We start from the raw sequence: 15,366 nt of genomic DNA, 5'->3' as shown, positions 1-15,366 counted from the left end.
TGGTGGCTGATTCATGTGAAAAACAGCAGAAGCTGGTAACTGAGTTTGGTAAAGTGTGTGAAAGAAGAAAGTTAAGAGTAAATGTGAATAAGAGCAAGGTTATTAGGTACAGTAGGGTTGAAGGTCAAGTCAATTGGGAGGTGAGTTTGAATGGAGAAAAACTGGAGGAAGTGAAGTGTTTTAGATATCTGGGAGTGGATCTGGCAGCGGATGGAACCATGGAAGCGGAAGTGAATCATAGGGTGGGGGAGGGGGCGGAAATTCTGGGAGCCTTGAAGAATGTGTGGAAGTCGAGAACATTATCTCGGAAAGCAAAAATGGGTATGTTTGAAGGAATAGTGGTTCCAACAATGTTGTATGGTTGCGAGGCGTGGACTATGGATAGAGTTGTGCGCAGGAGGATGGATGTGCTGGAAATGAGATGTTTGAGGACAATGTGTGGTGTGAGGTGGTTTGATCGAGTAAGTAACGTAAGGGTAAGAGAGATGTGTGGAAATAAAAAGAGCGTGGTTGAGAGAGCAGAAGAGGGTGTTTTGAAATGGTTTGGTCACATGGAGAGAATGAGTGAAGAAAGATTGACCAAGAGGATATACGTGTCGGAGGTGGAGGGAACGAGGAGAAGAGGGAGACCAAATTGGAGGTGGAAAGATGGAGTGAAAAAGATTTTGTGTAATCGGGGCCTGAACATGCAGGAGGGTGAAAGGAGGGCAAGGAATAGAGTGAATTGGATCGATGTGGTATACCGGGGTTGACGTGCTGTCAGTGGATTGATCAGGGCATGTGAAGCGTCTAGGGTAAACCATGGAAAGCTGTGTAGGTATGTATATTTGCGTGTGTGGACGTATGTGTGGTGTGAGGTGGTTTGATCGAGTAAGAAATGAAAGGGTAAGAGAGATGTCTGGAAATGAAAAGCGTGTTGTTGAGAGAGCAGAAGAGGGTGTTTTGAAATGGTTTGGTCACATGGAGAGAATGAGTGAGAAAATATTGACCAAGAGGATATATATGTCAGAGGTGGAGGGATCGAGGAGAAGTGGGAGACCAGATTGGAGGTGGAAAGATAGAGTGAAAAAGATTTTGAGTGATCGGGGCCTGAACATGGAGGAGGGTGAAAGACGTGCAAGGAATTGAATTTGAACGATGTGGTATACCGGGGTCGACGGGCTGTCAATGGATTGAACCAGGGCATGTGAAGCGTATGGGGTAAACCATGGAAAGTTCTGTGGGGCCTGGATGTGGAAAGAGAGTTGTGGTTTCGTTGCATTATTACATGAAAGCTAGAGATTGAATGTGAACGAATAGGGCCTTTCTTGCATTTTTCTAGCGCTACTCGCACGCATGCGGGGGGAGGGATTTGTTTTTACATATGTGGCGAGGTGGCGATGGGAGTAAATAAAGACAAACAGTATGAATTATGTACATGTGTATATATGTATATGTCTGTGTGTGTATATATATGTATACATTCAGATGTATAGGTATATATATTTTCGTGTGCGGACGTGTACGTATATACATGTGTAGGAGGGTGGGTTGAGCCATTCTTTCGTCTGTTTCCTTGCGCTACCCCGCTAACGAGGGAGCCAGCGACAAAGAAAAATAGAAAAAAAGGAAAATTGTATTCATATATATATATATATATATATATATATATATATACATATATATATATATATATATATATATATATATATATGGCGAATAGTGTGAAAGAAAATATATATATATATATATATATATGTGTGTGTGATGTGAGAAGGAGATGGAGGGAGTATTTTGAAGGTTCGTTGAATGTGTTTGATGATGGAGTGGCAGATATAGGGTGTTTTGTTTCAGGTGGTGTGCAAAGTGAGAGGGTTAGGGAAAATGATTTGGTAAACAGAGAAGAGGTAGTAAAAGCTTTGCGGAAGATGAAAGCCGGCAAGGCAGCAGGTTTGGATGGTATTGCAGTGGAATTTATCAAAAAACGCGGTGACTGTATTGTTGACTGGTTGGTAAGGTTATTTAATGTATGTATGATTCATGATGAGGTGCCTGAGGATTGGCGGAATGCTTGCATAGTGCCACTGTACAAAGGCAAAGGGGATAAGAGTGAGTGCTCAAATTACAGAGGTATAAGTTTTTTGAGTATTCCTGGAAAAATTATATGGGAGGGTATTGATTGAGAGGGTGAAGGTATATACAGAGCATCAGATTGGGGAAGAGCAGTGTGGTTTCAGAAGTGGTAAAGGATGTGTGGATCAGGTGTTTGCTTTGAAGAATGTATGTGAGAAATACTTAGAAAAGCGATTAGATTTGTATGTAGCATTTTTCGATCTAGAGAAGGCATATGATAGAGTTGATAGAGATGCTCTGTGGAAGGTATTATGAATATATGGTGTGGGAGGTAAGTTGTTAGAAGCAGTGAAAAGTTTTTATCGAGGATGTAAGGCATGTGTACTTGTAAGAAGAGAGTAAGTTCATTGGTTCTCAGTGAATGTAGGTTTGCGGCAGGGGTGTGTGATGTCTCATTAGTTGTTTAATTTGTTTATGGATGGGGTTGTTAGGGAGGGGAATGCAAGAGTTTTGGAAAGAGGGGCAAGTATGCAGACTGTTGTGCATGAGAGAGCTTGTGAAGTGAGTCAGTTGTTGTTCGCTGATGCTACAGCGCTGGTTGCTGATTCATGTGAGAAACTGCAGAAGCTGGTGACTGAGTTTGTAAAGGGTGTGAAAGAAGAAAATTAAGAGTAAATGTGAATAAGAGCAAGTTTATTAGGCACAGTAGTGTTAAGGGTCAAGTCAATTGGGAGGCGCGTTGGAATGAAGAAAAACTGGAGGAAGTAAAGTGTTTTAGATATCCGGGAGTGGATCTGGTAGGGGATGGAACCATGGAGGTGGAAGTGAACCATAGGGTGGGGGAGGGGACGAAAATTCTGTAAGCCTTGAAGAATGTTTGGAAGTCGAGAACATTATCTCGGAAAGCAAAAATGGGTATGTTTGAAGGAATAGTGGTTCCAACAACGTTGTATGGCTGCGAGGTATGGGCTATGGATAGAGTTGTGTGCAGGAGTGTGGACGTTCCGGAAACGAGATGTTTGAATATGATATGTGGTGTGAGGTGGTTTGATCGTGTAAGGAATGAGAGGGTAAGAGAGATGTGTGAAATAAAAAGAGTGTGGTTGAGAGAGCAGAGGAGGGTGTTTTGAAATGGTTTGTTCACATGTAGAGAATTAGTGGTGGAAGATTGTCCAAGTTGATATATGTGTCAGAGGTGGAGGGAACGAGAAGTGGGAGACCAAATTGGAGGTGGAAAGATGGAGTGAAAAAGATTTTGATTGATCGGGGCCTGAACATGCAGGAGGGTGAAAGGCGTGCAAAAAATAGAGTGAATTGGAACGATGTGGTATACCGGGGTCGATCTGCTGTCAATGGATTGAACCAGGGCATGTGAAGTGTATGGGGTAAACCATGGAAATTTCTCTGGGGCCTGGATGTTGAAAGGGAGGTGTTGTGTCGGTGTATTATTTCAAGACAGCTAGAGACTGAATGTGAACGAATGGGGCCTTTGTTGCCTTTTCCTAGCGCTGCTCGCACACATGAGGAGGGACGGGGTTTCTTATTACATTTGCGGCGACGTGGCAATGGAAATATATAAAGGCAGACAGTATGAATTATGTACATGTGTATATGTATATATATATATATATATATATATATATATATATATATATATATATATATATATATATATATATATGTATATATATATATATATATATATATTGATTGAGAGGGTGAAGGCATGTACAGAGCATCAGATTGGGGAAGAGAAGTGTGGTTTCAGAAGTGGTAGAGGATGTGTGGATCAGGTGTTTGCTTTGAAGAATGTATGTGAGAAATACTTAGAAAAACAAATGGATTTGTATGTAGCATTTATGGATCTGGAGAAGGCATATGATAGAGTTGATAGAGATGCTCTGTGGAAGGTATTAAGAATATATGGTGTGGGAGGCAAGTTGTAAGAAGCAGTGAAAAGTTTTTACCGAGGATGTAAGGCATGTGTACGTGTAGGAAGAGAGGAAAGTGATTGGTTCTCAGTGAATGTAGGTTTGCGGCAGGGGTGTGTGATGTCTCCATGGTTGTTTAATTTGTTTATGGATGGGGTTGTTAGGGAGGTGAATGCAAGAGTTTTGGAAAGAGGGGCAAGTATGAAGTCTATTGGGGATGAGAGAGCTTGGGAATTGAGTCAGTTGTTGTTCGCTGATGATACAGCGCTGATGGCTGATTCATGTGAGAAACTGCAGAAGCTGGTGACTGAGTTGGTAAAGTGTGTGAAAGAAGAAAGTTAAGAGTAAATGTGAATAAGAGCAAGGTTATTAGGTACAGTAGGGTTGAGGGTCAATTCAATTGGGAGGTGAGTTTGAATGGAGAAAAACTGGAGGAAGTGAAGTGTTTTAGATATCTGGGAGTGGATCTGACAGCGGATGGAACCATGGAAGCGGAAGTGGATCATAGGGTGGGGGAGGTGGTGAAAATGCTGGGAGCCTTGAAGAATGTGTGGATGTCGAGAACATTATCTCGGAAAGCAAAAATTTTTATCGAGAATGTAAGGCATATGGACGTGTAGGAAGAGAGGAAAGCGATTGGTTTTCAGTGAAAGTAGGTTTGAGGCAGGGGTTTGTGATGTCTCCACGGTTGTTTAGTTTGTTTATGGATGGGGTTGTTAGGGACGTGAATGCAAGAGTTTTGGAAAGAGGGGCAAGTATGAAGTCTGTTGGGGATGAGAGAGCTTGGGAAATGAGTCAGTTGTTGTTCGCTGATGATACAGCGCTGGTGGCTGATTCATGTGAGAAACTGCAGAAGCTGGTGACTCAGTTTGGTAAAGTGTGTGAAAGAAGAAAGTTAAGAGTAAATGTGAATAAGAGCAAGGTTATTAGGTACAGTCGGGTTGAGGGTCAAGGTAGCGCAAGGAAACAGACGAAAGAAATGGCCCAAACCAGCCACACACACATGTATATACATACGTCCACACACGCAAATATACATACCTACACAGCTTTCCATGGTTCACCCCAGACGCTTCACATGCCCTGATTCAATCCACTGACAGCACGTCAACCCCGGTATACCACATCGATCCAACTCACTCTATTCCTTTCCCTCCTTTCACCCTCCTTCATGTTCAGGCCCCGATCACACAAAATCTTTTTCACTTCATCTTTCCACCTCCAATTTGGTCTCCCAATTCTCCTTGTTCCCTCTACCTCCGACACATATATCCTCTTGGTCAATCTTTCCTCACTCATTCTCTCCATGTGCCCAAATCATTTGAAAACACCCTCTTCTGCTCTCTCAACCACGCTCTTTTTATTTCCACACATCTCTCTTACCCTTACGTTACGTACTCGATCAAACCACCTCACACCACACATTGTCCTCAAACATCTCATTTCCAGCACACCCATCCTCCTGCGCACAACTCTATCCATAGCCCACGCCTCGCAACCATACAACATTGTTGGAACCACTATTCCTTCAAACATACCCATTTTTGCTTTCCGAGATAATGTTCTCGATTTCCACACATTCTTCAAGGCTCCCAGGATTTTTCCCCCCTCCCCCACCCTATGATCTAATTCCGCTTCCATGGTTCCATCCGCTGCCAGATCCACTCCCAGATATCTAAAACACTTAACTTCCTCCAGTTTTTTTCCATTCAAACTTACCTCCCAATTGACTTGACCCTCAACCCTACTGTACCTAATTACCTTGCTCTTATTCACATTTACTCTTAACTTTCTTCTTTCACACACTTTACCAAACTCAGTCACCAGCTTCTGCAGTTTCTCACATGAATCAGCCACCAGCGCTGTATCATCAGCGAACAACAACTGACTCACTTCCCAAGCTCTCTCATCCACAACAGACTTCATACTTGCCCCTCTTTCCAAAACTTGCATTTACCTCCCTAACAACCCCATCCATAAACAAATTAAACAACCATGGAGACATCACACACCCCTGCCGCGAACCTATATTCACTGAGAACCAATCACTTTCCTCTCTTCCTACACGTACACATGCCTTACATCCTCGATAAAAACTTTTCACTGCTTCTAACAACTTGCCTCCCACACCATATATTCTTAATACCTTCCACAGAGCATCTCTATCAACTCTATCATATGCCTTCTCCAGATCCATAAGTGCTACATACAAATCCATTTGCTTTTCTAAGTATTTCTCACATACATTCTTCAAAGCAAACACCTGATCCACACATCCTTTACCACTTCTGAAACCACACTGCTCTTCCCCAATCTGATGTATATATATATATATATATATATATATATATATATATATATATATATATATATATATATATATATATATATATATATATATATATATATATATATAATATATATATATATATATATATATATATATATATATATATATATATATATAAATAATTTAAGAGTAAATGTGAATAAGAGAAAGGTTATTAGGTACAGTAGGGTTGAGGGTCCAGTCAATTGGGAGGTAAGCTTGAATGGAGAAAAACTGGAGGAAGTAAAGTGTTTTAGATATCTGGGAGTGGATCTGGCAGCGGATAGAACCATGGAAGCGGAAGTGAATCATAGGGTGTTGGACGGGGCGAAAATCCTGGGAGCCTTGAAAAATGTGTGGAAGTCGAGAACATTACCTCGGAAAACAAAAATGGGTATGTTTGAAGGAATAGTGGTTCCAACAATGTTGTATAGTTGCGAGGCGTGGGCTATGGATAGAGTTGTGCACAAGAGGGTGGATGTGCTGGAAATGAGATATTTGAGGATAATGTGTGGTGTGAGATGGTTTGATCGAGTAAGTAATGTAAGGGTAAGAGAGATGTGTGGAAATAAAAAGAGCGTGGTTGAGAGCGCAGAAGAGGGTGTTTTGAAATGGTTTGGGCACATGGAGAGAATGAGTGAGGAAAGATTGACCAAGAGGATATATGTGTCGGAGGTGGAGGGAACGAGGAGAAGTGGGAGACCAAATTGGAGGTGGAAAGATGTAGTGAAAAAGATTTTGAGTGGTCGGGGCCTGAACATGCAGGAGGGTGAAAGGCGGGCAAGGAATAGAGTGAATTGGATAGATGTCGTATACCGGTTTTGACGTGCTGTCAGTGGATTGAATCAGGGCATGTGAAGCGTCTGAGGTAAACCATGGAAAGTTGTGTGGGGCCTGGATGTGGAAAGGGAGCTGTGGTTTCGGGTATTATTGCATGACAGCTAGAGACTGAGTGTGAACGAATGGGGCCTTTGTTGTCTTTTCCTAGCGCTACCTCGCACACATGCGGGGGAAGGGTGATGGTATTCCATGTATGGCGAGGTGGCGATGGGAATGAATAAAGGCAGACAGTGTGAATTTTGTGCTTGGGTATATATATATGTGTCTGTGTGTGTATTTATATGTGTACATTGAGATGTATAGGTATGTATATTTGCGTGTGTGGACGTGCATGTATCTACATGTGTATGGGGGTGAGTTGGGCCATTTATTTCGTCCGTTTCCTTGCGCTACCTCGCAAACGCGGGAGACAGCGACAAAGCAAAATAAAAAAATAATATATATATATATATATATATATATATATATATATATATATATATATATATATATATATATATATATGTATATATATATGTATATATATATATATATATATATATATATATATATATATATATATATATATATATATATATATATATATTTTTTTTTTTTTTTTTTTATACTTTGTCGCTGTCTCCCGCGTTTGCGAGGTAGCGCAAGGAAACAGACGAAAGAAATGGCCCAACCCCCCCCCCCCATACACATGTACATACACACGTCCACACACGCAAATATACATACCTACACAGCTTTCCATGGTTTACCCCAGACGCTTCACATGCCTTGATTCAATCCACTGACAGCACGTCAAACCCTGTATACCACATCGCTCCAATTCACTCTATTCCTTGCCCTCCTTTCACCCTCCTGCATGTTCAGGCCCCGATCACACAAAATCTTTTTCACTCCATCTTTCCACCTCCAATTTGGTCTCCCTCTTCTCCTCGTTCCCTCCACCTCCGACACATATATCCTCTTGGTCAATCTTTCCTCACTCATTCTCTCCATGTGCCCAAACCATTTCAAAACACCCTCTTCTGCTCTCTCAACCACGCTCTTTTTATTTCCACACATCTCTCTTACCCTTACGTTACTTACTCGATCAAACCACCTCACACCACACATTGTCCTCAAACATCTCATTTCCAGCACATCCATCCTCCTGTGCACAACTCTATCCATAGCCCACGCCTCGCAACCATACAACATTGTTGGAACCACTATTCCTTCAAACATACCCATTTTTGCTTTCCGAGATAATGTTCTCGACTTCCACACATTTTTCAAGGCTCCCAAAATTTTCGCCCCCTCCCCCACCCTATGATCCACTTCCGCTTCCATGGTTCCATCCGCTGACAGATCCACTCCCAGATATCTAAAACACTTCACTTCCTCCAGTTTTTCTCCATTCAAACTCACCTCCCAATATATATATATATATATATATATATATAAATATATATATATATATATATATATATATATTTATTTACGACTTTGCCTTAATTCACTGTATCCGCTGTACGCTTTAGATTCTTCTGCTTTTAAAATCTTTTCTTCTCCTTCCTTCATTATATATCACGTATATCTTCATTGATTCTCTCTGTATATCCAAAGCGTTTCTGAATACTCTTTTCATCTTTGTTAACCATACTCATTTTATTCTCACAACTCTTTCTTACAGTAGCATCTATTGTTTCGGATAATCCTAAATATCACCATTTATAGTCATGCAGCATTTCATTTCAATATATTCACTTTCTTCCATACATGCCCATGAGCATCCCATGCCTCGCATTCACCCTTGAGACCTTCAAACATGGCCACCTTCATCCTCCCAGATATTAAGGTTTCTTCCCTTGATGCTCCAAGAATCTTCTCCGTCTCACCCACCCTGTGACTCACATCAGCTTCTCGGGTTCCATATCCACTCCCAAGTATCGATATCTATATCTTCATTTTCTTCAAGTTTTTGTATTGAAAATCACAGTCAAACTAGCATGTCTCTTGCTCAGCTTTTTCCATTCACACACTCTCCCAAATTCATAAGGCAGTTTCTCACTCGCATCTGCCACTAACGCCGTGTTATCGGTCAACTATTACTGTCTCACCTCCTAGGCACCATCGTCCCTGCCAGACGACAGAGTGTGGATCTCTCCCCCTCACTGCATCTTCCCTCATTAGTTCGTGCATAAAAAAAAGATGGTACAACATACACCCTCCCTGCAAACACGCCTTCACCTCGAACAACTTACTCTCCTCCCTACCTACTCGCACAAATGCCTTACTCTTTTGATAAGAATACTTCACTACATCTAATAGCTTTCTTTCCGCACTTTACCTGCTGCATCGTTGGTGGAGGAGGTAACTTACGTGCTGCAGTGGTGGTGAGAGAGTCAGGTGGTGAGTGTCATCTACCAGCTGTGGAGGTGGCAACTTAACTGCTGCAGTGGTGGTGAGAGTCAGGTGGTGTGTCAGCCAACAGCTGTGGAGGTGGTAACTTACCTGCTGTAGTGGTGGTGAGAGAGTCAGGTGGTGAGTGTCAGCCACCAGCTGAGGTGTCAGACTGCACCAACTGACTCGCCCGCGCCTCACTATGTAGCAAACAAATGTTGCCAAACCAAGGTGTCCCATTCTCCTTCCACCAACCAGAACGTCCACACAAAGGTTATCTCAAGCAAGCGAAATATTTTGTTTCTTGGGATTTTTAGTTATATTCAAAGTATTATACCCACTAACATGAAATGTATGTATGATGTACAAACCGTCCACATCAGACCTATGCACAACAGTATTTGATTCCTATAATTGTGTAGATTATTCCCTGTGTGTACCTATATGTCTATCTTTTTATATATCAGTTCAACGATAACACTCTTTTTCACTTTTCTCCGTGTCCGGTGTAGTGCCCGTAGCAGACGAAGAACAATCTCATGTGCTCGCATTATCTATCTAACTGTCATGATTATCATACCGAAATCAAGACGACCCCCAATCCATGCCCGAACCGAACGAGCGTTTCTGACTGCTTCACATGTTCTGGTTTCTGGTCGATTCCTGTATACTATATGGCTGCAATTACATCCATCCCATTCACCTCTTACACCTTCCTCCATGTTTGGGCCACTGTCACGCAAAGCATCTTTCACTATCTCCTTCCGCATCCTCTTTTGTTTCCCCTTTTCCGTTTCCCTCCATTTCCGATTTGTCTCTCATCTTAATCAGTCTCTCTTCACCCATCCTCTCCATATGTCCGAAAACCTGCGTGTGAGAAACACCTATAGAAACAAAGGGATTTGTATAAGGCATTTATAGATCTGGAGAAAGCATATAATAAGGTTGATAAAGATGCTTCATGGAAGGCCTTACGAATATATGGTGTTGAAGGAAAGTTATTAGAAGCAGTGAGGAGGCTATATCAAGAGCATAGGAAGAGAGTAGGGTGGGCAGTTCCATGTCAAAGTTGATGTAAGTCACGCGTATGTGGTAACCATGGCAATTTGATATGTTTAGGCTTGAGATAGCGAGGAGGTGAATGCAAGAGCCTTGCAAAGAGGAATATGTATGCAGTCTTTTGGTGAGTCAGTTGTTGTTTGCTGATGACACGGTTCTGGTTGTAGTTTCGAGTAAGAATTTATGCAGATGCTAGCACATGATTCTGAAAGATGATTGAAAGGAGACACTTGAGAGAAAATGTTGATAAAGGCAAGGTTATCAGGTATATCAGTATAGAGAAACAGGTTATTTCGAAATTGAGTTTGAATGGAGAGAACAACGAAGAAGTGAAATGTCTCAGATACCTAGGAGTGGATACGGCACCAAATGAAACCACGGAAACTGAAATGAGCTATATGGTTGCGAGGGAGCTAAGGACTTAGGCGCATTAAGTAATGCGTGGAGAGGTTGCAAAGATGAGTATATTGGATGGGTAGTAGTCCAGTTGGTGATGTATGAAAGCGAAGTGTGGGCCTCAAACAAAAATGTCAATAAGAGGCGAGATGCTCTGACATTGAAATATGTGAGGACATAATGAGGTGTAGGAGGGAATCTAGAAAGAAATGACAAGGTGAGGGAGAAGTACGGTAGAAAGAAGAGTTTGGTCGAGAAAACTGAAGAGGTGTACTGAAATGGTTTTGATATATGGAGAGGATGTGTGAAGGGAGGGTGACTAAGCGGGTGTACAAGCTATACAGAGAACAATGGGAGTCCCTATAATGGAACAATGTGTTTATGCTGACTACACAGATATGACTGGAACACTAAAGCCATCATTTCTATTATTCTTTTTATTATACTTTGTCGCTGTCTCCCGCGTTTCCGAGGTAGCGCAAGGAAACAGACGAAAGAAATGGCCCAACCCACCCCCCCATACACATGTATATACATACGTCCACACACGCAAATATACATACCTACACAGCTTTCCATGGTTTACCCCAGACGCTTCACATGCCTTGCTTCAATCCACTGACAGCACGTCAACCCCGGTATACCACATCGCTCCAATTCACTCTATTCCTTGCCCTCCTTTCACCCTCCTGCATGTTCAGGCCCCGATCACACAAAATCTTTTTCACTCCATCTTTCCACCTCCAATTTGGTCTCCCTCTTCTCCTTGTTCCCTCCACCTCCGACACATATATCCTCTTGGTCAATCTTTCCTCACTCATCCTCTCCATGTGCCCAAACCACTTCAAAACACCCTCTTCTGCTCTCTCAACCACGCTCTTTTTATTTCCACACATCTCTCTTACCCTTACGTTACTCACTCGATCAAACCACCTCACACCACACATTGTCCTCAAACATCTCATTTCCAGCACATCCATCCTCCTGCGCACAACTCTATCCATAGCCCACGCCTCGCAACCATACAACATTGTTGGAACCACTATTCCTTCAAACATACCCATTTTTGCTTTCCGAGATAATGTTCTCGACTTCCACACATTCTTCAAGGCCCTCAGGATTTTCGCCCCCTCCCCCACCCTATGATCCACTTCCACTTCCATGGTTCCATCCGCTGCCAGATCCACTCCCAGATATCTAAAACACTTCACTTCCTCCAGTTTTTCTCCATTCAAACTCACCTCCCAATTGACTTGACCCTCAACCCTACTGTACCTAATAACCTTGCTCTTATACACATTTACTTTTAACTTTCTTCTTCCACACACTTTTCCAAACTCAGTCACCAGCTTCTGCAGTTTCTCACATGAATCAGCCACCAGCGCTGTATCATCAGCGAACAACAACTGACTCACTTCCCAAGCTCTCTCATCCACAACAGACTTCATACTTGCCCCTCTTTCCAAAACTCTTGCATTTACCTCCCTAACAACCCCATCCATAAACAAATTAAACAACCATGGAGACATCACACACCCCTGCCGCAAACCTACATTCACTGAGAACCAATCACTTTCCTCTATTCCTACACGTACACATGCCTTACATCCTCGATAAAAACTTTTCACTGCTTCTAACAACTTTCCTCCCACACCATATATTCTTAATACCTTCCACAGAGCATCTCTATCAACTCTATCATATGCCTTCTCCAGATCCATAAATGCTACATATAAATCCATTTGCTTTTCTAAGTATTTCTCACATACATTCTTCAAAGCAAACACCTGATCCACACATCCTCTACCACTTCTGAAACCACACTGCTCTTCCCCAATCTGATGCTCTGTACATGCCTTCACCCTCCCATATAATTTACCAGGAATACTCAACAAACTTATACCTCTGTAATTTGAGCACTCACTCTTATCCCCTTTGCCTTTGTACAATGGCACTATGCACGCATTCCGCCAATCCTCAGGCACCTCACCATGAGTCATACATACATTAAATAACCTTACCAACCAGTCAACAATACAGTCACCCCCTTTTTTAATAAATTCCACTGCAATACCATCCAAACCTGCTGCCTTGCCGGCTTTCATCTTCCGCAAAGCTTTCACTACCTCTTCTCTGTTTACCAAATCATTTTCCCTAACCCTCTCACTTTGCGCACCACCTCGACCAAAACACCCTATATCTGCCACTCTATCATCAAACACATTCAACAAACCTTCAAAATACTCACTCCATCTCCTTCTCACATCACCACTACTTTTTATCACCTCCCCATTTGCGCCCTTCGCATGAAGTTCCCATTTGCTCCCTTGTCTTACGCACTTTATTTACCTCCTTCCAGAACATCTTTTTATTCTCCCTAAAATTTAATGATACTCTCTCACCCCAACTCTCATTTGCCCTTTTTTTCACCCCTTGCACCTTTCTCTTGACCTCCTGTCTCTTTCTTTCATACATCTCCCACTCAATTGCATTTTTTCCCTGCAAAAATCGTCCAAATGCCTCTCTCTTCTCTTTCACTAATACTCTTACTTCTTCATCCCACCACTCACTACCCTTTCTAATCAACCCACCTCCCACTCTTCTCATGCCACAAGCATCTTTTGCGCAATCCATCACTGATTCCCTAAATACATCCCATTCCTCTCCCACTCCCCTTACTTCCATTGTTCTCACCTTTTTCCATTCTGTACTCAGTCTCTCCTGGTACTTCCTCACACAGGTCTCCTTCTCAAGCTCACTTACTCTCACCACCCTCTTCACCCCAACATTCACTCTTCTTTTCTGAAAACCCATACAAATCTTCACCTTAGCCTCCACAAGATAATGATCAGACATCCCTCCAGTTGCACCTCTCAGCACATTAACATCCAAAAGTCTCTCTTTCGCACGCCTGTCAATTAACACGTAATCCAATAACGCTCTCTGGCCATCTCTCCTACTTACATAAGTATACTTATGTATATCTCGCTTTTTAAACCAGGTATTCCCAATCATCAGTCCTTTTTCAGCACATAAATCTACAAGCTCTTCACCATTTCCTTTTACAACACTGAACACTCCATGTATACCAATTATTCCCTCAACTGCCACATTACTCACCTTTGCATTCAAATCACCCATCACTATGACCCGGTCTCGTGCATCAAAACCACTAACACACTCATTCAGCTGCTCCCAAAACACTTGCCTCTCTTGATCTTTCTTCTCATGCCCAGGTGCATATGCACCAATAATCACCCACCTCTCTCCATCAACTTTCAGTTTTACCCATATTAATCGAGAATTTACTTTCTTACACTCTATCACATACTCCCACAACTCCTGTTTCAGGAGTATTGCTACTCCTTCCCTTGCTCTTGTCCTCTCATTAACCCCTGACTTTACTCCCCAGACATTCCCAAACCACTCTTCCCCTTTACCCTTGAGCTTCGTTTCACTCAGAGCCAAAACATCCAGGTTCCTTTCCTCAAACATACTACCTATCTCTCCTTTTTTCACATCTTGGTTACATCCACACACATTTAGGCACCCCACTCTGAGCCTTCGAGGAGGATGAGCACTCCCCGCGTGACTCCTTCTTCTGTTACCCATTTTAGAAAGTTAATACAAGGAGGGGAGGATTTCTGGCCCCCCGCTCCCGTCCCCTCTAGTCGCTTTCTACGACACGCGAGGAATACGTGGGAAGTATTCTTTCACCCCTATCCCAAGGGATAATATACATATATATATACATATACACATACACACACATACACATACATACGCACATATACACACACACACACATACATATATATACATATGAGAAATGTAAGAAACAATTTAGAAAACTGAAACCTCTAGCTTGAAATGAATGAAAAAAATGAATGTCACATAATGGTTCAACCTCTGGCTATGGAAAAAGGAAATGTATAATTTATTTACACAAACGTCAATAGCAGTTCTCATCAATTTAACCACTGTATCAATAAGCTTCAATGTCTAAGCTACATTTTTCTCCAATTTCACTATTTTCCTTCACATTTTCAATTGTGTCTGAAGGTTCTACTTCAAGAGTGATTGTTTTTCCAGTAAGGGTCTTCACATCTTGGTTACATCCACACACATTTAGGCACCCCACTCTGAGCCTTCGAGGAGGATGCTTTACTTGTGGTGCTGACTTCCCTCTTTAAATTTGATCGCCGTTTCCCGCGTCTGTGGGTGATGAACTGCTAGACTCCTACTTTCGCACCCTCTGGGGACGTGGGACACTTGTACCTCTGGTGATGTGAGGCACTTGTACCTCTGGAGACGTGGGACATTTGTAACTAGGTCAACTGAGTCGTCAGGGGTCCCCACCACGCTACAAGGCTTACCTTC

Source organism: Panulirus ornatus, chromosome 14 (assembly GCF_036320965.1).
Source record: "Panulirus ornatus isolate Po-2019 chromosome 14, ASM3632096v1, whole genome shotgun sequence".
Lineage (NCBI taxonomy): Eukaryota > Metazoa > Arthropoda > Malacostraca > Decapoda > Palinuridae > Panulirus > Panulirus ornatus.
Note: the sequence above shows the minus strand (reverse complement) of the source record.